This window comes from Ambystoma mexicanum, chromosome 1q (assembly GCF_040938575.1).
Source record: "Ambystoma mexicanum isolate Mex_15411 chromosome 1q, UKY_AmexF1_1, whole genome shotgun sequence".
Lineage (NCBI taxonomy): Eukaryota > Metazoa > Chordata > Amphibia > Caudata > Ambystomatidae > Ambystoma > Ambystoma mexicanum.
Genome location: NC_090922.1, coordinates 251236878 through 251259552, shown reverse-complemented (window position 1 = coordinate 251259552; position 22675 = coordinate 251236878). Strand labels below are relative to the sequence as shown.

At 48.6% G+C, this 22675-nt stretch overlaps 2 protein-coding genes across 2 annotated transcripts in view; both read left to right on the top strand.

Annotated features, from left to right (window-relative positions):
* Positions 1 to 329: 329 nt before the first annotated feature.
* LOC138527173 (galactoside alpha-(1,2)-fucosyltransferase 2-like) overlaps positions 330 to 22675 on the top strand; it is a 233252-nt gene continuing 210906 nt past the window's right edge. Inside the window, exon 1 of the mRNA XM_069638281.1 lies at positions 330 to 451. The gene's annotated coding sequence lies outside the window, so the exon portion shown is untranslated. The remainder of the gene's footprint in view (positions 452 to 22675) is intronic.
* Positions 345 to 22675, top strand: part of LOC138527175 (galactoside alpha-(1,2)-fucosyltransferase 2-like) — a 110748-nt gene continuing 88417 nt past the window's right edge. Inside the window, exon 1 of the mRNA XM_069638282.1 lies at positions 345 to 451. The gene's annotated coding sequence lies outside the window, so the exon portion shown is untranslated. The remainder of the gene's footprint in view (positions 452 to 22675) is intronic.

The following is a 22675-nucleotide window of genomic DNA, read 5'->3' as shown; positions in this document are numbered from 1 at the left end:
TTATTTCCATAAAGCTTATTTAGTTTCCCTGAGATCTCCTTATGACAAGTTAAGTTGTGGCCAACTTCCTGTTTATTTATTGAGTATTTTTAAAGAACCTATACAACACAAATTGTGTTTCCAGGTGCCACAAGGCAGATGGGAAGGCCCCTAAGTGTGCTGTTAGGTGTGGCTGTGCTCCAAGAGAGTCATTGAGACCATTGCACAATGGTTTATGGATAAAATAATTTAGATTGAAATCCATGTTTTATCGAGTATGAAATATGTGCTCTGAACCCAGCCTTGATTTTTTTGCAGGTCGATGGGAAACAAGTCTTTCAAAACGGCCACCACAAAATTCATCTGGCAAGTCAGGAGAAGCTGAACAGTGCATACAATTGCCAGGATCCTTTGTGAAGGCCAACAGACTAATCTGTGGAGGCTTGCGCTCTTTGTTGGTGCTAGGACATTGGTCGGTGCCTTTTTGCCTTATCTTCTTGATTGATCACATGCACGTTTTTACCACATATGTGATTTTTTTGCCAATTTTGTGTGATGTATAAATATTATTGAATCCCAAAAAAATACAATTATCTGGCTGATTTCTCATTTGATTGCCTTGTACTGTACTGACTACATTGGGAGCATGCGGTCAAAGGAAATTCACTGTTTACTTTTATTGCGCCCAACAGAAAGGTAAGGCAAAATGGAAGTCCATTCTCCAAGGAGGAACATGATGTCTATGGTTGGTGGTTTTGCATTGCGTTGCCCATGATATCACTGATTGCTCTAGGATGGTGCAGGACTGTAGCAGCTGTTTTGGACTACCGCCCCAAGCCAAGCATTCCTCACCATTGTCCATGCTGTCAATGCTGATGGCTGTTGTCCAAAACATCTGGAGAGTCAAAGGTTGCAGACCACTGCTGTGGGACAAAGAAGTGAAAAGAAATTCTTCATCATTTGAACTGCAATCTGGTTATTTCTATAGGCCAGTGTAGCTCCCCATTACTAAAAGATCAGATCCACTGTTACCAATTATCTGGAGCCCTCTACTCCTCCGACGTCAACATTTCTCCAGCACCAACATCCTGCTGCGGGCACAGAGGACACAGTCTCTTCTCTATTTCCTCCCCTTATCTACAGAGCTTATTACCCTCCAAAAATGCGCCAACAAATCACTCTTCCTTTTCAAGGCAATGATCAATCACTTCTTTTGCTAACTTTCTCCTCATCGTCCTACCCTCATTGAATGGAATACCTATAATGTATTCACTGCCCGTACTACTATCCCTTTCCTCCCCTGCCGAAACCTCTCCCTCAACTGAGCCTACATTTTCTGCCTCCTTTACTGGGATGGCCTGTCTCCCTTGACCTGTGGTCGCCAAGAGACAATGGTGTGCAATGTATGCGCTATTCCTGAAATAAAACATGTCATGAAAGTGATCTTCCATTGACTTTCCTTGCGTTCCATTGATTCCTGGAATAGGAAATTGGGATCAGTAACCAAATGTACGCTACATATTTTCTACATGTGTTTTTGACGGAAAAGGGGCATTCATCATGTATTACGCGTCGCATATCACCGAAATAATCCACAGTGATCAGCAGTAGGAAGAAAACATACGTTATCGGCTCCGTATGTGGACTAGTGAATCAGAGCAAGGACGCCTTACTAACTGATCCTTTTCTTTGACTGAGTTATATTGTCTTCTAGAGGAGAAAGTGGTGAAATGTGACTCGCTTTTGACCTGAGTGGTAAAAGAGAAAGCAAGTGACAGGTATTTCTCCTGGAGAAAATGTGGTCTAGGGGTTAAGGAGTCGCCAATGGAATTGAGTGTCATGTTGTCTAGGGGGAGATGGTACTTTTTGGTCCCAGTGGATCCATCACTTCTACTATTTGCCTGTTTAGACTGATATAATGGCTTGTACAATGAGTGCCAGAAAAAGTCATTCCTGGAAAAACTCAGTGCCTGTTTCTTATTCGGCCTTGAGCACGACTCTTATTCGGCCGAAAGCATCATGAGCACGGCTCTTTTCCATCCTCCTATGCCTACTCATAATTCTTCTCACCGGTGTCGTTTACATTGGTTTCCAATCCAATATCGTGTTCAATATCAGTGTCTTTGCTTGTTTTTAAATGTATTCATGCTTAAGCTTCTTCTTATCTTTGTTCTCTTAAGCGCAAGGCACTCCCTAACCACTCTGTGGTGTACCTTTCTACAGAGTTGTTTTTAATGTTTTGGGCCATCAAGATACCTTAGGTCCTTTAAACTGAACTTTTACTAACCATCTACTAAAAAGCAGCGGGCAGGTTCTACATGTGCAAGGCTTCATCTTTGGAATGTCCGCCCACCTCACCTAAAATTAGAGGCTGGCTTTCTCAAGTCCCTGAGCAGCCTTCAGAAACATCTCTTCCACCTGACCTGGATCCTGTGGTCCCTCCTCACCCCCGGGGTTCTTTATTGATCGCACGGATTAACAACCTCTCCTCTTGCTGGTCATCCCCGTTTACTCCTGGTAGGGACTGCGACACCGCGGACCTCGATCACAAGGCTTTAGTCATTGACAGTGCATGCAACGCAAAAACAAAGAGGTGATGGCTGGAAGGTTTAGAATTAATCTTAACCCCTGGCATTGCACTGGCCAACCCTCCTGGCCTTCGTTCTTCACCTGCCAAGAAATTACAAAAGGGGAAAGACCATTTGCAAAACAGCCTTAGGCCCATCCCAAAAGGGGCAGTCCAGCCCGAACTGATAGGTCACATCCCTTCCGCACGAGACCACAAGCATCCCCAAACATGTTTCGGCCCTGTTGGGCCTCATCAGTGAGGAGTAGCAGGGACTCTGAACCAGAATCATCCAACTAGATAACCACTCCAGAGCAAGAAGAGACCTTAACCTCAGAAGAGACCTTAACCAACATTTCCTCCAACTGAGGGGTAGTCACATCACCTCTGTTCCTGTTTCAAAAGGTCGATAATCTGTTATTGCATTGGCCCTCATTACGACCCTGGCGGAAAGTGACTGACCGGACCGCAACAGCGTAAATAGCGTTTCCGCCATTGCACGAAGGAGCAAAGTGCGGCCAATCACGACCCATCGGGCACGAGCATTACGCCATGGCGGAATCCGAAAGGCTGCGATGGCGGAAATGACCCCAAAACGGCCCTTACCGCCGCCGTACGCTGCACCAGGTGCAATACCGCCACCCATCTTAGCGGTCACCGTAATGAGCGGTCACCGTAACGAGCGTGCACCGCAAATTACGGCCACCGTAAATATACGGAAACGGAAGTAAAAGCATGTGGCCGGAACGGGAAACAGCACGCCGCACAACTATAAAATCCGAATCCCAACACAACCATAAAAAATCCGACCCTGACACACATCCCAACCCGTTAGCAACCCCAGTTAAAAAAATAAATATGGGAAAGGTAGCCAAGAAAGCGTGTGACCGCAAGCGGCAGGTACACTTCTCCCGAGAGGAACTGACCGTGCTCACCGAGACCCTACAGGAAAATTCCGCCGTCGTCTTCTCCAGTCAAATGACCAGGACGGCCCTTGCCAACAAGAAGGCCATATGGGCCCTGGTGGCACAGCGCGTAAGTGCGGTGGGGACAACACCCCGCACGCCACAGCAATGTCGCAAGCGGTGGGACGACCTGCGGATCCGCGTACGCAGCATACTTTCTGCGAACAGGAACATCGCCACAGCTACCGGGGGGGGTTCAGAGTCGCCCATCAAGTTGACCCCCTGGGAGGAAATCTGCGCCTCCACCATAGGAATGGAGAGCATAGAGGGAGTCGGAGGGATGGAGAAAGGAGTGCCGACATCCGGAGAATCAGGTAGGTTGGCCAAGAGAAACAATGCGAAATCCACAAACCACGAACATGTGCAGTACCATGTGACCCCATAGTGCAATACATACTTAGCCCTGACAGCGCCCTCTAAAAGTCAGAATGAACAAACAAATCAATCAAGAAGCCATAAACAACCCCTACATGTGCAGCATGCACCCCCTAACTGCAGGCAGCCAAATGAATGCATCCTCAATCCACACGAAAATGAGACCACCTCCAAGGCCCAGTCCCAAATCAGCCTCATGTACCACCCCAATGCATTTGATACGTTGCCATTCCAAATCCGACAGACCCATAACTAACGCTCGCCCCTCTTTACTCCACCACAGGGTCCGATACCAACGACGAGCTGCAGGACACCCCTACCAGCACGCCTGCAAAGAGGGCCAGGACCAACGTCCCAAGAGCCTCCACCTCAGGTGCAAGGATCAAGACACGGCAGCAGCAGGAATCAAGTGGCAGCACACTGGAGGGGACTGCAACAGGCACCCCAGCAGCCAGCAAGTCCACAACCCCAGCACCACAGGTCCCCCCAAAGAACGTATCTGATGGCACTGCCTCTGGTGGTAGCAGCACCATAGGTGACACAGCTGTCATGCCAGCATGCTCCGACACGGAAAACAGTGCTGGCGACGTAGGTACCATCCATGACCTTTCCCAATCCCCCTGCATGTTCTATCCCCTACACCATGACGAAACCACGCAGGGGCACCCTGAAGACGACGACTGGCCAACCCCCACAAGTCCTGTGCCAAGGCAACATGTGTTGAGCAGCCCCCCTGTCACACCACCGCAAATGTCCATGGCCCAGCAGAGGCAACAGTCCCTCGACCTGCTGATCGAGCAACAGCAGGAAGCGTCCACGCTACTCAAGGACCATGCAAATGAATGCGGGGGTTCCAGGGCAGCCATGGAAACATCCACCGAGACACTCAGGGCACAAATAGAGAAAAGTAGTGAGAGCCTCAGGGGAGAAATGGAGAGAAGCACCGAGAGCCTGAGAGCACAAATGGAGAAAAGCACCGAGAGCCTGAGGGGGGAACTGCATGCGACGTCCAAAGACGTTTGTGCTGAACTTGCTGCTGTGCGCCGTGTGCTCTCGGAGCTCTCACAAACCCTCAGAGACATGCATGGACGCGAGCAGGCAGAGACCTCATCCGTGGCAAGTTCCGTCCAGGGCAGCCCCCAACGCAGATCTGGCAGGAACCTGCGCTCCACGGGCAGGGGTGCCCCTGATACCCGTAGAGGGTGCTTGCAATAGCGTCTACCCACGGACAGCATGCATATTTGGACACTGGTGTTGGGGGGGGAGGTAGTAGGGTGGAGGGGGTGTGTTGGGCTTCACTGGGTGGCGGGTCCATAGGGTGTATAAATCAAATCACATCAACAATACAGCACCTCATTATCATCCAATGACATGTGTGGACATTGATATTTGCGTACGAGGCCTTCATAGGCGTACAGTCCACAATGTGCCTGTACTACACACACACAGTGCCACAGGTCCCCTTTCCGTGTAATAGGCACCATGCGTGGTTGCTAGAAGCATGCATCTATGATGCTCTGTCGGATTGCACGTGCATCCTGTGCCTCATGGACTCCTTGAGGTGCCTCCACATCCCCACCCTCATCATCATCATCATCTTCAGGTGCATGCAGTACAGCGTCAGGGGGCATGGGCACATTCCTACGTATGCACATGTTGTGCAGCATGACACATGCCATGACCATCTTAGAAACCTTCTCATGGCTGTATATGAGTGCCCCGCCAGACCTGCTGAGGCTGCGGAAACGAGCCTTCAGTAGGCCGAATGCCTGTTCAATGACCACACGGGTACGTGAGTGGGCATGGTTGTAGTCCTCCTCATGCTCGTTCTGTGGGTTCCGGATTGGTGTAAGGAGCCATCTCTTCAGTGGATACCCGGCATCACCTGTATGAGACGAATAAAGGGTGTCAGTGGAATGATAGTGCTAAGTAGCCCCCCCCCCCCCCTGCAAGGTCATTGACGCATCAAATGGGCCACGATGTCATGCATGGAATGAGACTCACCGAGTAGCCAGGATCTGTGCCCTGCGTGTCGCTCCATGTAGCGTGGTATTCTTGTGTTCCTCAGGACCATAGAATCATGGGTAGATCCTGGAAATCTGGCACAACAATGCGTAAATATCTTGTTGGAGTCACACACCATTTGCACATTGATTGAATGAAATTGTTTCCGGTTGCGGTACTGGACCTCCATGGCATGTGGGACAACCAATTCAACATGGGTGCAGTCGATGGCACCAATGCAACCCGGGATGCCGCCAAGTGCATGGAATCCCACTTTAGCGTTGGTAATCTCCTGGTACGTGCGTGGTAGTGTGATGTGGTCGTCGGCGTGCTTCAGGAGGGCATCGTGCACTTGGAAGAGTGTCCGTGAGAACAGTGGCTGTGAAATGCCATGCAACTGTCCCACTGTGTGCTGGTAGGTGCCTGTGGCCAGGAAGTGGAGTGCAGACACCACCTTCAGTAGGGGTGGGATGGCGGTTGGGCTATCTATCATGCTCACGAGGTCAGCATGTGTCATGTCCACAATGGCGATTATGGTGTCCCGGTCCAAACGGTAGAGGGTGTGGATCTGCTCAGCAGTGAGGTTGAACGGATCGGCTCGGAGGCGTGGGATTGCGGGCCGCCTGCGTGGTGGTAGTGGCAGTGCTTGTGGGCCTTGCTGACCCTGCCTTGCCCTCCTCCTCCTCCTTCTCCTCCGTCTCCCCTGTGCGCCCGGTTGTTGTACCTGTTGTTGTTCGTCGTCTTCTTGTAGTTGTAGCACTTGCAGTGCTATCTGGTACCCCAGGCCCAACATCGCTAGTCCTGCCGGTAGCATTTTGGAGTGGGAGTGGTTGTGGGAGGGGTTTGGGTCTGCAATATATGTGCTGTCGGCCTGTATGGCCTCCACCTGTGCTGATTGAATGAATCTGTGGCAGATGCAATCCCTTCTGGTCGAGCACGGCCCGCACGTAAGGCTGCATTTGGCCGCATGGCATCTTGGGATTGGAATCATGTATCAAATCCCGATGGCAGTGTGATGTACTTTGACTGATTTTCATGCTATGCTCCCATTGTTACACATGCTATGATTGCAGCCGCTTACATACCTGTGAAGAGTCAGTGGTATGTAGGGCTCGATCGATGGCCGACCCTCATGCAGCACAGTAACGTACTTCACCGACGGGCGTGGCGTCCCATTTGTGATTGCAGCCAGTTAGCATCATGACACACAGCCGCACTACATTGATGTAATTGTGAATGCAAGCGTTCACAGAAGCCTTTTCGACGTAATGTTGCAAGTGAGGAATTCGAAGGCCAGCATTTTGGGTTTTGAAGTAGCGGCGAGGATACGCCCACAGGTCTGGCTGGAAATGTAACGTTCTATTGTAGAATGTCCTTGGGACATGGCCCATAACGAGCAGGCAATGAATGATATGAATTGAATGGGATGCGCAATAGCGTAGTGGACGATGAGGCAGGACGTTCCCAAATCCATCTTGCTTCACAACACTACAGATCCGGCCAGGGGCACAGTGGTTTTTGCGGACTGCATTACGCACAGACGCGATGGAAGTTTCACATATTATGTGAGTGAATATTCATGCGTTTTCATTGCGGGATGAGGGAATGATGTGTGGATGCATGGACTGATGAATCCGTTTAGGGTCTGCCATGTACATGGGTTTTTTGGTTCACTCCCCTTCCCCTGCGTTATGTGATGCAAGGCTGCCATAGTGGGACATACGTCTATCTGCCCTTGTCGGATCCTCCCTGTCTCGACGCGCCTTCATACACTTGTGTCTAGGCACGTTACTAATCCCATGTCATGGGTTCTATCTTGACGGACGCATGCACAGTAACCGACGTTGCCAATGGTGTATTTAGCTCGATTGGTTTCGTTGTGATTCGATACTGAATTAGGGGTGTGTATATTCCTTTGGAGTGGGCTAGCATGCATATGGGTGTGGATTTGGTGTGTTGAATGAAGATTGTAATGCATCATGAGTCCCGTAATGCAATCGGTTGATTTGTGTTTCTTTTGGGTGACAGGTATCTCCTGCCCTATTGCAGATGCCATCTCTACGCCACTCCTCCAGATGGTTTTTACTCTCGACTCCTGCAGCTTCGGGTGAATCAGTGGAGCACCATTTCGATCATATGGGACGATCGCCAATGGGCCACATGCCCTTACGCTGTACTGGTGGCTAGGTGCAACATTTCGGCCTTTCAGCTCGACTAGTGCCTGCCTCATGGGACGGACCTGCGGTTCTTGCCGCTTCCATGTTGCCTTTTGGAACGTTGATGTAAGCCCTGTGTGCCATGATGGTACAGGGCGTCACACAAGTGGAAGCCGGTCAATTATTGCAGATGCAGCCCTCGGTGATGATGGTTGTTTTGGTGGTATTTTGCAAATTGATGTGGGGCCTTTGTCATTTGGATGTGCATTTAAATTGTATTCCGATATTTGTCGTGTTGCGTTGTTCTTTGCAGGTGATGTGGCGATTTTCGCTTTGTGGCGGTATGTATTGCGTGATGATCTGCTTTGTGTTCCGCCTTCTGAGTTGAGTTGTGTGGTACAGTACTGGCCGCGTTTGCCTACGTAGCACAGTATGGTCACGGATAGAGGCTGCCATTGTGACTGTTTACATGATGTGCTGTTCAGGGGCGGGGGATTGGCTTTTGGCCGACTGGTGCCTGTCAGCCAGGTCGATTGGTGGAATGATGGGTTGTTCAGAATGTGGCTGGTCACAGGTGACTGTGTTTGCGTGCGTTTGTTGGAGGGGGACTGGGGTCATGTCCATTGGAATAGCTTCTGTATTGATGCCATCTGTGCCCTGCAGCTCCCATCGGCCCCTCTTGGGATGAGCCTGGCTGCTCAGTCACTCTGCCGACTTGTGTGGTACATGCTTCTGCTGATGGTTGGTTTGTTTACTGGCATGAGTACAGGGCTGGTGCAATCCCCCTCAGGATGCTGTTGTGGATGTTGCCTTGCGCTGGTGGCAAGCGATGGGGGACTACTGTTGTTTTGTGTCATGTGTTCTTGATTTTCATTTTGATGTGTTGTACCTTCACATGCCTGTGCTGCGTCAGTACGGCTATGGTGACATGCCGTACATGGATGCCCACTCACGGGGCGCTTTGAGCCCCTGCATGCTTTTCTACGTTGGCATGCATGGGTGAATAGTGGATTTCACTGGTTGCATAGTGTGAGTACATTGCGCCTGCCAGGAGTTGTGCAATGAGGCCAGGGAGTGGAGTACAGGCACTCAGTGGGCCATTTACGGTTGGTTCGCGTTGCCGTATTTCTCGCCATGGCGGAATGGTACTTTACGACGTGCTTGATGGCGTTCAGTACATGTCCGCTAGGGTCAGAATTCGCGTACCGTTGCGCCATGGCGGTGATTCCGGTTTTGCAAGGCGCGCGTGCGCGTACTTGGTGCAGTTAGCGTTGCCGTTCACTGCGGTGTCGCTAATGGCATCGTACTTTACGGTGACGGGTCATGATCGCAACGAGCGGTGTTCGATGGCGGTATTGCATTTCCGCCATCATTTTTCCATTTCCGCAAGGGTCGTAATGAGGCCCATTGACTTTTGAGGAACAGCCATCAGTCCGGTGCTGCCATGTTAGTTTTGCCCGCTCGGGCACTGTAGCAGTCTAGAATCATGTGAGATGACCACAGAGGCAAGGCTGGATGCTATGGAGGGGCACTGCTCCTCCAGGCCTATTAGAGATTTTACAGAGAAATGGTGTGTTCTAATTCAGCAGTGATGCAGGAAAACCCCCCAGTCAAACTGAAGAGTATGAATTCCCAGAAAGTGTAGTATGCAAAAAAGTTGTGATGCCACCCAGCTTGGACAACAAGAAGATGGGAGAGAATGGTCATGAGATCCACAGCCACCTTACCCACAGGGACCATCAGCACGACAATGGAAGCGGGGGCGGGGAGGACTGAAACCACCTCTCTAACCACTTATCTCATGACCTAAAGTTCAACGTACCAACACACAGACAGGTGGGTTCTTGCCTAGCTCCCCTCCACCGGTAGCAGGTAAGACCTCCTCTGCTGTTCTCCTGGTGGGAGGACAGAGGAGGGTGCGAAATGCAGGATGTGCTTGGGGTGCTGGAGGCGCCAACTGGGCAGTGAGCTTTACTCGGAGTAAGTGCAAACTTGCCAATATGTGCTTTGTTCAGGCGTTTTACGAACTCACCTAAGTGTGTTTTAATAAGCCAGCGTGCATATGGGTGTGCTTCCCTAGCGTATGCGGAAACTGGAAAATATGTGTACCGCTTGGACTTGGTATAAACTAGGCAGCATGTGCTTCACCGGGGCATTGCCCGGGCTCACCAGTTCACTTTTTACTGTGACATTGTGCAGTCTTCACAATCTGTGCTTGGGGAATTGTGCAAACTGGACAGAGATATTGCGTACGCTTGGCAATGTTTGCTTTAAAAAAGGAACCGATGTTATCAGCCATTGCGAGTTTTATTGGAGAATTGTAAAAACGTGGCCAGTGGGTCGTACTGAATTATTGTGCCGGCTGGCAACTTTTATGACATTTTGGAAATTGGACAAGAAGTGTGTTTCTCGAGTATCCGTATGCGCTCGGGACATTGTGTAAAACAAACTGGGTGTGCTTAATACAACAGCAGAGAAAAAAGGGCTCACTGTGTCCTTATATTCTTGCCATACGCAGTTTCACAACATTGGGCCTCATTATAAGCATGGCGGTCCGGGAATTACAGTACCAGTAAGCATGCTGGGACCGTAGTTCCCGGACGGCCATACTACGAGCTGTGCTCGAGGGCCGCTGTCAGCCCGCCAGGTCTGGCCTGGCGGGCAGAGTGGCACCCGCGAGCGTAGCATGTCGGATGCACCGGCACCGTCGTTGCAGGAATTACCGGGTCCGGTAATGTCGGAATTTACCCGGTAATTCATCATTGACGGGTGCCGGAAAAAATGCAACTCCAGCGGCAGCCGTGCCTGTTTTACAGGCAAGGTTACCGCCAGGGTTATAATGAGTGCTTGCAAATTAAGTGCTTGCGAGCTAGATGTATCCTTTATGGTGTGTGCATTATCAAAGCCAACTAACATAAGATACCGTAGGTAAGTCTCAGAGGATGCCCATAGGCTGGGGGCCGAGCTCGTTCACATTGAGGCCCAGCCACTCCCAATTCTCCAAGAACAAGAGGCAAGAAAGACCTGGGAAGACAGATGCCACCGCCATGGCTTCCCGGCTGAGCATATATGCTTCCCGACTACCACCATTTTGATTGACGTTGGAGTGAGTGTTGTGAAAAATGAAATGTGCACCAAGCGTAGCGCACATTAAGTACTTAGTGAATGACGTTTGTGATCTATACAGCACTGCAGTCACTCTTTTGTTCCTAAAAAGCTATTCGGAAAGAGTACAATGGGGGTGTAGCAGATGGCCCGTGTTGGAAGCTTAGATTACTTTAAGTCGGAAAACAGTTTGCGTGTTACTCCCCGTTTTGATCCTGCACTTTGCTGAGCAAGGCAAGTGCAAGCTTCACAATACAAACTGGAATTGGTCAGTAGAACTAAACATTGTCGAACATATTCAAACGCCACTTTACAATGCAAGTACAGTTCAGTATTAACTTTGTTTGGAACTATCTTTTGCAAAACAAACATAGCACCCCCTCCTTTCAAGACATCGTTGTATTTTTCTCTTGGCGCAGTGGTCTTAGAAATGGCTGGGGTGCCTCTAACAAGCACGTACCTGAGAATGGGACTCACGCCTGCAGAGAGACAGAGACGGGTACATTGGCCTACAGGGAGGCAGAGAGAGACAGACAGGGTGTTGAAGGGAGAAAGAGAGAGAAAACGAGTCATGGTACTAGATCGGCGTATGATAGGCAGGTACAGCCAGGGCCATCTTAAGCTTTTTTGGGGCCCTGGGCATGGACATCTTTGGGGCCACCCTCAATCAAGTATATCTGGTGGCACTCCCCTCCCCCCCTCCACCGTGAGCAAAACCCGTAGGTAGACATGCCGCTTCGCAGCATTCAAAATAAGCATGTTTACTCCCTTTAAGTCCCCTTACCCTCTTCATTCTTGCTCTAATCAGATTGATAAACAAGTGTCATTTGAAGGCCAACATTAGCAATCTAGAAGAGGTTACTTCTGTTCTAGTATAGAAACAGGATACTTTTTATCATTAGCATCCGGGAAGGTATGCAGCCTGTAGTATTAATGCAGGACTGTATGTAAAAGGTACATGTAACCCAGAATAGGCAGAGTACTCAATTTAGCTGCCTCGGGGAATGCAAAAGTGTTCAAGCATTGATAGAGTAGACCAATTGTAAGGAAGGAGAAAGCTATACATACCATAGCATGGATAGTGGATGCAGATTAGAAGCTACCAGGAAGGTACCTCTATCCAGACAGACTGAGATTAGAAGTGGGACATGGTTTTCAAATAGCATTGCCATTGGAGATCAAGGGAACAAGTGCCTGTGGTGTGCAGTATATCAATGCTCACTATTATAGTGGAAGCAACCCTATAGCCAGTGAAACTATGAGTGTGGTTTTTATGAAGATCATACCCTGAGAAGGAAATCACACTGAGGGGCTGACAATTTTGAAAGGTTTAGGGACTGGCAACACTGAGAGATTAGGCAATACAAGATTAAATGAGATGCCCAAGATCACATATTGCTTAAGGGGTGAAGCTGGGATTTGGGCCAAATCTGCCATTCCTGCATTTGAACACTTTCTTTTCCGCTCTTTACCATGTACTTAAACAATCTCATTTTATAAAACTGACTTGCAAAGTACACAAATCACATTCCAAACCTGACAATTTTTAAAACCAAAATATTACAGAAGGGTGTTACGCAAAATGGGAATGATTCTAGCTACCTTCTCTCCATCATCAAGGGAAGTATATAAATGCCAGTATACCAATCGATGTGATTTAACAGATTTAATCTAGGTATGTCTTTTGTACTTTTAAGCTTTACTGCCAAAACAATGGCTTGTGAAATTGTCATTCATAAGCGTGCAGAAAAACCTTTGACTTTTATACAAAAACCAAAAAGTTGAGCAAGAGCTTTCGAAAGATAACCAAAGAGGAGAAATAGGTGCAGGGTTAATAGAAGAACGAGGAGAAATAGCAGAGAGAGTGCAGGCAGCAGAATTAAAGTTAGAGCATAGGGTGGGGGGGCAAGTGAGAAGTAGGGCAACCAAGAAAAAGACAAGAACAATAGTGTAGTTGGGTGGCGAGTTTGCATACAAATCGGTCCCGTAGTGGGAGCCATACTGCTTGAGGCAGGGGACTTGGCTGGTAGTTGTATTCATCGTAATGTTGCGATAGCGGTTGCAGCATGAGCTCTTCTATCGCTCCTATTACACCCGTTTGGGTCGCACTTGGTGCTGTGTGTCTCCCTTTGTATATCCTCTGAGCATTCTGATCTGGGTATGTTCTGTAGTTGGGCCCTCGGGTGGTTCTTGTCATCTCCGAGATCCCGGCGGTGACGTGGGCGTGTAATTGGCGAGCGTGAATTTTTCTTTACATACTGACTGAAAATGGTTCGACACATACACCATTTGGCAAGAAAATTCATGTTTCTTAAAAAAAAAAATACTATATTCGTTTCCCAAAAATAACATTTTGGTTTCTTTAATCCATTTGGAAAGCAGCCCCAGGATCGTGCCAAATAAAATATGGTTGACGGTGTGAAAATGTACCCATACTGCCAAAATGAGTGATTGTGGAAAATGTCTCAGCATGGCAATACACCACAGCTCACAGGCTGCCATAGTCATGCAGTAAGCACACACAATGGCTTCTTTAAATCATGCTGGTTGACGTTATGGAATAAGGCCAAACAGAATGCTATTCTTTGTCAGCCGTGGCTGTTCCTCTGTGCAGGGCCTCAGGATAAATGGGCTTAAAGGCTGCTGGCATACACATAGAGGGCCACAAAAACAAAAAAACTGGTCTCCACTCCATTTACTCAGAACTGAGGCTTCCTGCCCTGACCCGTCACTTCCCCAAAACAGCCCCCTCCCTAACCTCGCCTCTAACATAACGAGGCCAAAAACACAACATGACACGTTCCCCCTTCTTAAACAACGGGTTTGAACTTGGCCTGGACCGGCCGTCCTTCACGTGGTGGGGCCAGGCTCCGTCTTTAGGGACTGGGATCTAGCACCACCCACTCTTCATCAGATGCCTCTCTGTCCCCCAGGCAGGGGATTTACAGTTCTCCCATGGACCAGTCATCTATGACACATCACACTCTTCAGCTCCCCCCAGCGTTTTCTAAAATGGGAAGCATTGCGTGGGATTTTGCATCCTTCATTGTCTTCTACTGTAACCATGGTGCCCTTCATCTGCATAACAGTAAGAGCCACTGGTGCGAACATGGAGTCCTCCTTCCGGCTTTGTGTCTGCCGCACCACCGCTCTTTCCCCTATGTCAAAAGTACCTTCTTGTGCACCCCTCCTCACATCTAACATTGCTTTCATGTTCCTCTTCTCCCTCGTGTCCTACTCTCGGAGCCCTTGATCAGATAGCTTCAACAGTTCTGGCTCTGGAACTTGGGGGAGACGAGTCCTTAGTCTGCGACCGAACATGAGGTCTGCTGGGCACATGCCCGTGGTGCTGTGGGAATGAGGCGATAATCTCTCAATAGCTGGAACAGGGTTTGCTCAAAGAGTTTTCTGGATACATCAATGACTTGTAAAGTCTGTTTGATATTACCCATAAAGCGTTTAACCATGCTGTTGGTGTGCGGCCAGAGGGGCGAGGCGTGATTTTTCAGTGCTTAAACCCCATGTATTGTGCAAAGTTGGCAAAGTCCAGGCTGGCAGGCTGGTAAACGGTGGGCTGTTATCTGACTTGATGATTTTGAAGATGCCATACGCTATCAGTATGCGGTCCAGGGCTGGTACGACTACCAACGCAGCCGTGGATGGCACAATCTGCACTCAGGGAATCTCGAATATTCATCCATTACCACCAGGGCCTAGGAACCATCTCGGAGAGGGACAAATAAGTCAATCGCCAGCTCTTCGCAGATGCCCTGTGGCAGCGGGACATTTGTAGGGGATTTGGCCGTGGGGCTGGTGTCACTACAAAGCAGATGGCACAGTTCTTCAGTGTTTTAAACTTGCTTATCCAGGCCTAGGAACCATATTTTAAGTCAGAGCAGTTTCTTGGTGGACACCACCCCTCTATGTTCTTTGTGTGCCAGGTCTACGATCTGGTGATGCAGCGACTTGGGCCGGATGATCTGGCACCCTTTCATAAAAACATTTATTTATTTATTTTGCTATTTATAGCAGCACACCAAACCCTCAGGCACCAGGGCACTAGTTACATAGGTGGGGGTAGTACGCAGACATTTCAGACAAAGAATACAATAAGCAGGATAAATAGTCGTTAGCAGGTGAAGGAACTTTTCTCTTAGAATACAGTGCCAGGAGAAAGTACTTCCTGAGTGAACAACAGAGTTTTAAGGTTCTTGTGGAATGCCTAGTGCATCTGTTCATATCTGAGGTCTGGTGGATGGGCATTCCAGTTCTCAGAGGTGATGACCAGAAAGCTCGCACCCCCTACTCTTTTCCTCCTGAATTTTGGGGTGAAAAGCTTGTTCATGTGAATTGACTGAGTAGGTCCAGTGGAGTTAGCCTTTTAGAATGTTTGCAAAAGGTACCCGGGATCAGTGTTGGCAAGGCACTTGTGGGTGATCTCCAGAGTCTTAAAGATGATCCTTTGTCTGATAGGAAGCGAATGCGCTTCTTTTCTGGCAGCAGAAATGTGCTCCCGTTTGGGGATATTCAGGGCAGCCCTGAGAGCATTATTCTGGATGACTTGTAGTTTATTAAGGTTCTGTGAAGAGGTGCCTGCAGAAAGGGTGTTACAGTAGTCAAGCCTGGACCCTATAAGTGCCTGTGCGATACTAAGGCAACTGTCCAATGACAGGAAGGGTCTACAGGCATTGATCAACTTCGTGGTGTGTGGCGAGGCAGATGCAATAGCGTTGACCTGTCTATTTATGGACAGTGTGGAGTCAAAATAGACGCCTAGGGTTTTGACAGAGTTTTAAACAGGTATGGTGATCCTGTCGATGGTGAAAGATTTGTATTTGGGGTCAAGTTTATTGATAGTGGTTTGTGATCCTATTAAAAGAATTTCCGTCTTTTCATCGTTAAGGCATAATGAATTGGCGGCCATCCAGACTTGGATAGTTAGGTAGATAGAGTGCAGTGCATTGAATTCCAGGGTGTAGGTGCAAGTGAGGGGCAGGAGTATTTGCGTATCATCTGCGTAATTCATGTAGGAGATGCCCAAGCCATCTAGGGTGTCAAATAGGGGATTAGTGAATATGTTTTAGAGCGTGGGAGGGATGCAAGAACCTTAGGGGATGCCACATAAAATGGGTGCTAGGGGGAATGTGGCAATGTCAGAGAAGAGTCTGGAGCGTCTATTGAATAAGAAGGATGAGATCCAAGTGGTGGCCCGCTCTGAGAAATGGGCTGCTGAAGTCAGACGTCATCATAGGGTTTGATGGTCCATGAGGTCAAAGCCTGCTGACAGGTCCAGCAGGAGTAGCAAGGATTCCTTGCCGGCGCCTTTGAATTTTTAAGTCTAAGAGGGTGGTTTCAGTGCTGTGGCCTGGTCTAAAACCAGACTGTTGTAAGCCTAGTGGGTTGCATGTTTCCAGGAATCATTGGATTTGGGTATATGCAGCCCTGTCGAGAACTTTTAACAGAAAGGGAACAGTATTGATGGGGCGTAAGTTTGTGGGTGTGTCAGTGTCAAGTGTCGTTTTTTTTAGCAAGGGTAGGACCCGGGCCTCTTTCAGGTTAGTTTGGACCAGGCTCGATGTGAAGGAGGCATTTATTAAGGAAGTTATAAAGGGAGACAGAGCATCAGCGCAGTCTTTGACTACAGTTGCTAGGCAGATGTCACCTTGGCATCCTGACGATTTTAAACCATTGATTATTTGTAGAGTATCAACTTTGTGCAGAGGTTTGATGTTGAAGATGGCATGGGGTGGAAAGGCAGGGGCTTGCTTTTGTGCAGGGGTTCTGATCAAGGTGTTTTTTTTTAATGGAGATCTTTTTCTGGAGCAAGACCAATTTGTCTAGTTGTGCGTTCTGGAAATTAGTGCACCATGTACTGTCTTTCGGGCAGCAGTGGGTGGCTGGCGGTGGCATTTCTAGTTTCCGGAGGATGATGAATAATTCACGCGAGCTTGAGCTAGCCTTGTCAATTCTATCATTGTACGTAGATTTTTTTGGCTGAGAGGAGGACTTTCTTGTAGGCTTTTGCGGAGATAACAATGTCTTCCTTAGTAGTCTCTGATGGGGAGTTTCTCCAAGTAGTTTCTGCCTCATATTTTTTTAGACATAAGGTTTTGAGATCAGGAGTGAACCAGGAGTTGCAGTGTGATGAGGGTTTGCTTTACGCAAGGTAAGAAGAGCTACAGTGTCAATAGCTTCAGCCATCATGGTGGGGTTATCTGTACCGGTCAAAAGAGAGGGGATCTTGTCCAGCAGAGGTAGAATGCTGGAAGCAGTCATGTTTTTTTTTTTACTCTGAGTAAGTGTAAGAGGCTTATATTTATCAAAAGTGGGAGATGGTCTGGCTACAAGGATGGTGAAAGTGATCATATTATGGTCCGACCAGAAGCAAGATACGTAATAATATCATGGTCCGACCAGAAGTAAGATACATTGTGTGTGTCTGAAATGTTGCAGTTAGAGTCTTCTAGCAGTCAAGAGTTCTACCCTTAGAATGTGTGGGGTTCATGATTTGTAAGGTAAAGCCTGAGGTGGTCAGGGCATTGGCTAGTGACTGGGTATTGGAGTCCTTTTCATCATTCAGGCCAAGGTTTAGATCTCCTAAAATGATAGTCTTTGACGAAGGTTTGGTGTTTGTGGAGATGATGTGCATGATAGAAGGGTGAAGTAAAAGGGTGCAAGAGCTCTCTGCCGCTCCACTGTGCCGTGGGTACACCCTGAGATCCCCAAGACCTCTCTACTACCATTGGATCCCTGCAGCACAAAGCACAGCAAGAACAGTCAGACCCATGGTAAGATGGCCGCTGCCGAAATGGACACACACACACAGCCCACAACAAGCCAGCCGATTGGTCAACGAATTGACATATTTTCAGCAGCCCACCCTGAGACCAAAGGCAAAGGCGAAGTGGCCAGATTGGTGGAGGAGTTGATACCGAAGGCCTTGTGTCGATTAAACGAATGTAAGTAGACTAAGGGAACTGGCAATATAAAGGGGCGGGATTGTGAAGAGAGGTAGGTAGATTTTCTGACAGATTCGTAGTTGGCAGAAGAAGGAGGAACTAACTAACTGTGGATTCACTGACAGCTAAAACCAAGATTGTGCAGTGTTTCTGGATTTGAAGGAAAGACATCCCTGTGCTTTGCCAAAGCTGCTTAGAGCACTGGCCCGCCCCACTCCCAGACCCCGCTCAAGACGTTCAGCTTTCTCTGCAATTAGTTTCAGTCAGTTTGAATTCATCCAACTGCTACTGCATTCATTAAGCTGGTGAAACGGACAGGCAAATGCCATCGGGGGTAGCTCTGACGCCCTAGAGTTATTGGAGCCTGCCAATGGGCCTAATGGTTAATGAGCACTGGGCATGTGGACGTGACAAAAGTAACGCCAGCAGTTGCCCGGGATCCAGCCCTGGAACCAGAACCAGTGCATGGCAACCTGGCACTAGCCCTACCATTGCAAGATGGAGCACATGGCAGGCAATTCTGCTAGTCCAACGCCATGGTCCCTGCTCTGAGTCGGGGTGGAGGGAGTACAATTTGCAAACCTCGTGGTTTTTGAGTCAGCCTACCGAATTTCCTTTTCTGCCTCCCAACTTCACTTCATATATTTGACTCTCACAAGCCAGCCTTGGAAACCAGCCTTAAAGGAGAATGCTGCAACACTGGCAATCTAATTTCATTGGTCATGAGATGGCTGTCTACAGCCAATCACAGCTGGCTCAAAACGCACAAGTTTGACCTTTATCCGTCGGAAGTGCTACAGATAGTGTGGCCCTCAGTATCAGAGAGTCTGAAACACTAAACAATCGATCTTGGAATGTATCGGCGCCACTGTGAGCAGCTGCCAGTAACGGTGGACTGACCTCATGGGCTACAGGGTTTTTCCCGGTAGGCTGGTGGGGTTCGAGCCAGTGTCGTGTGGCTGATGCAGAAGCAGCCCCCAACCAAATATATCAAACTTGCACCTAACTTTCTATCGTGCATTTTTTACAATGAGGGTTACAGGCCGCGCTCTATTGTAGCTTTATGGGAAAGTAGGTTTGTGAATGCAGGACTCCATCATTTTATCAATGCGTGAGGTTTATTTTGACAACTCCAGGATCAGAGGTAACCCATGGCTTCTAGTCTAGACTGGGAAGTTGTCAAGGAGCTGCGACTCAACTGTTTCTGTAGTGCCGGTGGGGGCAGGACCATAGGCGACAACTACATGGTGGAAAAGGGGGGGGGGTAGCAAAGGGGGCAGGAACCTCACTTTGTCATCCTAGAGACGTTTAACAATGTTCAGTTTCTGGCTGTATGCCCTAATTGACCTGTGTGACGTGGAGATAAAATACTCATATGCATTAACTGCCTGTAATGCTGTGATTTTGAGCAGCATCAGCGATCCAGTGCCTGTTGAGTGACAAGTGCAAATGGCACAGCTGAAAAGGTAGCGGAGCAAGTTGAGTGACTGTTGCAGAGACGTGATATCTTCAGTGCTGCTTGTAGGTTCTTGGGCTTTTCCCCAATTAATTCTGTAAAAAAAGAAAAATGCACCCTTTCGATCTGGGTAGGGGTCATGCGCTCTTGGTGCATTTTGGTCCTTGCTTGTTCTACCTCTCTAGTGAAAGCCAAAGGCCGCCATCCATGGGCAGGGCCATATGTGCCGAATCACTCTCTGCAGCCTTCACCGATAAGGGACTGCTCTGCTCCTCCAGCCCCAGGGATGGAGCATCACCTGTCACAACTTCCCACACCCACATGCAAAATGCACATGTCCAATTTAACTCCAGTGGGGCAAAATGTTACAGATCTGCAAATTAACACAACAATCTTAATGTTCACCACGAATTGCTGTTGATGTTAATCGACCCCTGGCTTTTAATCTGAGCTCTAGTTTTGAATTAATTCAATTTCGAGAGATGTGAGCACACAACTTTTTAATATCTTGATAGAAATCTCTCTTTTAGCTGTGATCTTACAGGTGTTTACTGATGTCACATAATTTGCCAGAAGACCTAAGGAGAAAGAAAAAGAGAATTCTGGAGACTAAGGGCCTCATTACGAGAGTGGCGGAATGGGTTGACGGGTGCCGCAAAAGGATGCGGACCCGTTAACACCATTCCGCCACATTACGAGGTCCCCTCACGGGACCCGCTCTGCACGTCTGGTGAAACCAGACGTGCAGAGCGGGTCCCGTGAGGGAAAGACGGAGCTAACAACGGGCCCGTCGTAATCGGCCGTTGTTAGCTCCCTCCCCCATTCCCATTCAGCACTATGGGGGCCCATATGGGAATGGGGAAGGTCCGGGCCCGGGTTCCTGGAGGGAGGGATTACGGGCCCTCGGAACTCAGAATGTCCCGGTAATTCCCCATTCTGGGAACCCAGACCCGATTTTGGTGGCAGCCATGCCGCCAATAGCGGCATGGCTACCGCCAAAATCGTAATGAGGCCCTAAATGTGTGCCTGGCTTTGTCACAGTGACCAGCTTTCTGAAGACTATTTGGGTAAATCGTTCCTGGACGTATCTCCATTCTTTATCTCCCACTATCTCTCCCTCTTATCCCATTACTGCCCTCTCTTCATCTACACCTGCAGGGTCATTACAGTTTTGCCAGTGCGGTAAAATGCTGGTACAATTGCCGGTTAATCTGGCACCGGCAAAACACTACTTTGCCGGTGGGGGCACTGGTTTTCCACCAGCTTTGAGCTAGTGGTAAATCAGGGCCCTACTGGCAAGTAAAACGCCAGTGTTACTGGCAGCGGAACTACCAGTGCCAGTAACACCGGCAATCCCCTCCATGGAGTCCAAATTGACTCCATGGAATTGGGATTTACTGGTGTTTGCGCCACCTGGAATATCCTGGTAATATCGGGCTATCAGGAGGCGGAAACGTAAGTGAGTTGGTCAGTATCCCACCAGAATTACCGGCGGGATACCGGCAAACTGATAATGAGGGCCTTGGACATTTCTGAGCTCCCATCTTCCTCGTCTTCCAATCCTGAGCTCCCTCCTTCTCGCTCTCCCCTTCGCCAATTGTGCATGTCACTCCTCTCTCAATTCATGCTCACTCTTCTCCGCTCCACTCCTGCACTTTCGCTTTCTGCACTTCCCTCACTCCAGCTCACTGTATCCCGCTCTTCAATATTGCGCTCCTCCTTTGCATTTCTGACCGCTTCCGCTTTTGCTTCTATTCGCCGGATGGCACGGAGTGGTTCTACTGCCACCCCCAGGACACTTACCAGATCACCTGCATGTCTGACACTGACAAGAATTGTAAATCCTCAGCGCGGCTGCCGCAGATGTTAGGCCACGGTATGTACGCACTGGTCTCAGACTGGCCAAACGCCGCGGCCAGTAGCGCCGTTGCAATGTTGCTGTGCTTGATATTAACGTCACTGGAGCAGAAAACGCAGTCTGGGGTCAGGAATTCTGCTCTAAACCAACTGCATTTGTATTCAGTATATTTGCAAAAAAATGCACTGGGTACAATTTTCTTTCGAAGAATAAATTGCACGAAGGGGACCATTTCCATTTGAACTTAAGTGCAGAAAAGTCCTCTGTGTGCAGTTTTGAAATGTCCCCCCTTATAGCGGACAAGTGAACAGTGAAACAGTAAACCACAGGCGACTCTGCATGTATTCTTGACTTTTCATTTTGTTTGTGGCCACCTGTAAATGCCTCACACAATAAACCATGGCGGGATGAATTTACAACGGATGCCTATGGAATCCAACTGCTTTTACCAGGTGGTCATTTCAGTTGGAATCTATAGGAATCTATTACATTACCACACTCATGAAAATACTTGCTGGCGGTTATGCAGCCACATTCCTTAAGCTGAGTGGGAATTGCAGGTAGACGTGGTATGTTATTTCCCATTTCCCTGTGAAAAAAGCTAGGGGCTTCCAAAAAGTGCTGGTAAACATTTTTACCATCACTTTTTCCGATCCACTAGAGGCGGAAAATGCGCCACGTTTAAGCTTCCCTTTCCTGCTCGGTAGCGCTCTCTATGAGCTGCAATTCGCTTGGTGTGATATGGGGCTTCTATGATAACATGTTCGGGGCCTCCTTTTGCTTCTCTGCGAGCTCCAGCTGTCAGGGGAGTCATCGCATGCCACAGGTCACACTCTTGTTAGATCAGCATCAGGAAAAGGCTACACCAACAAGAAAAACGTGAGACAACAGAGAAAAGGCACGTTTAGACACTTGTCTAGTGAAGACTTTAGGCCTTATCATGGAACTTTTAGCAGTGACTTTCCACTGCCACCAAACACTCTGATTCAAAGAGCGGTGCAAAGTGTATTTTTGCAGCGCAAAGTCACTTTGCACTGCAAAAGTACTCTTTGCACCACCCATTTAGCACTAAAAGTTCCATGAATTAGGCCCTTAATCTACAATGCCTGGAAGCATTGAAACGCAACAGTAGAAATCAACACACTTGTATCTCACAGTCACAGAGGAATGCCCTGCTGTTTTGGTGTTGGCAGTTGACTCCTGCATGTTACACCCAGAAGGCTAAATCAGCCAAATTATTCATGTATTAATT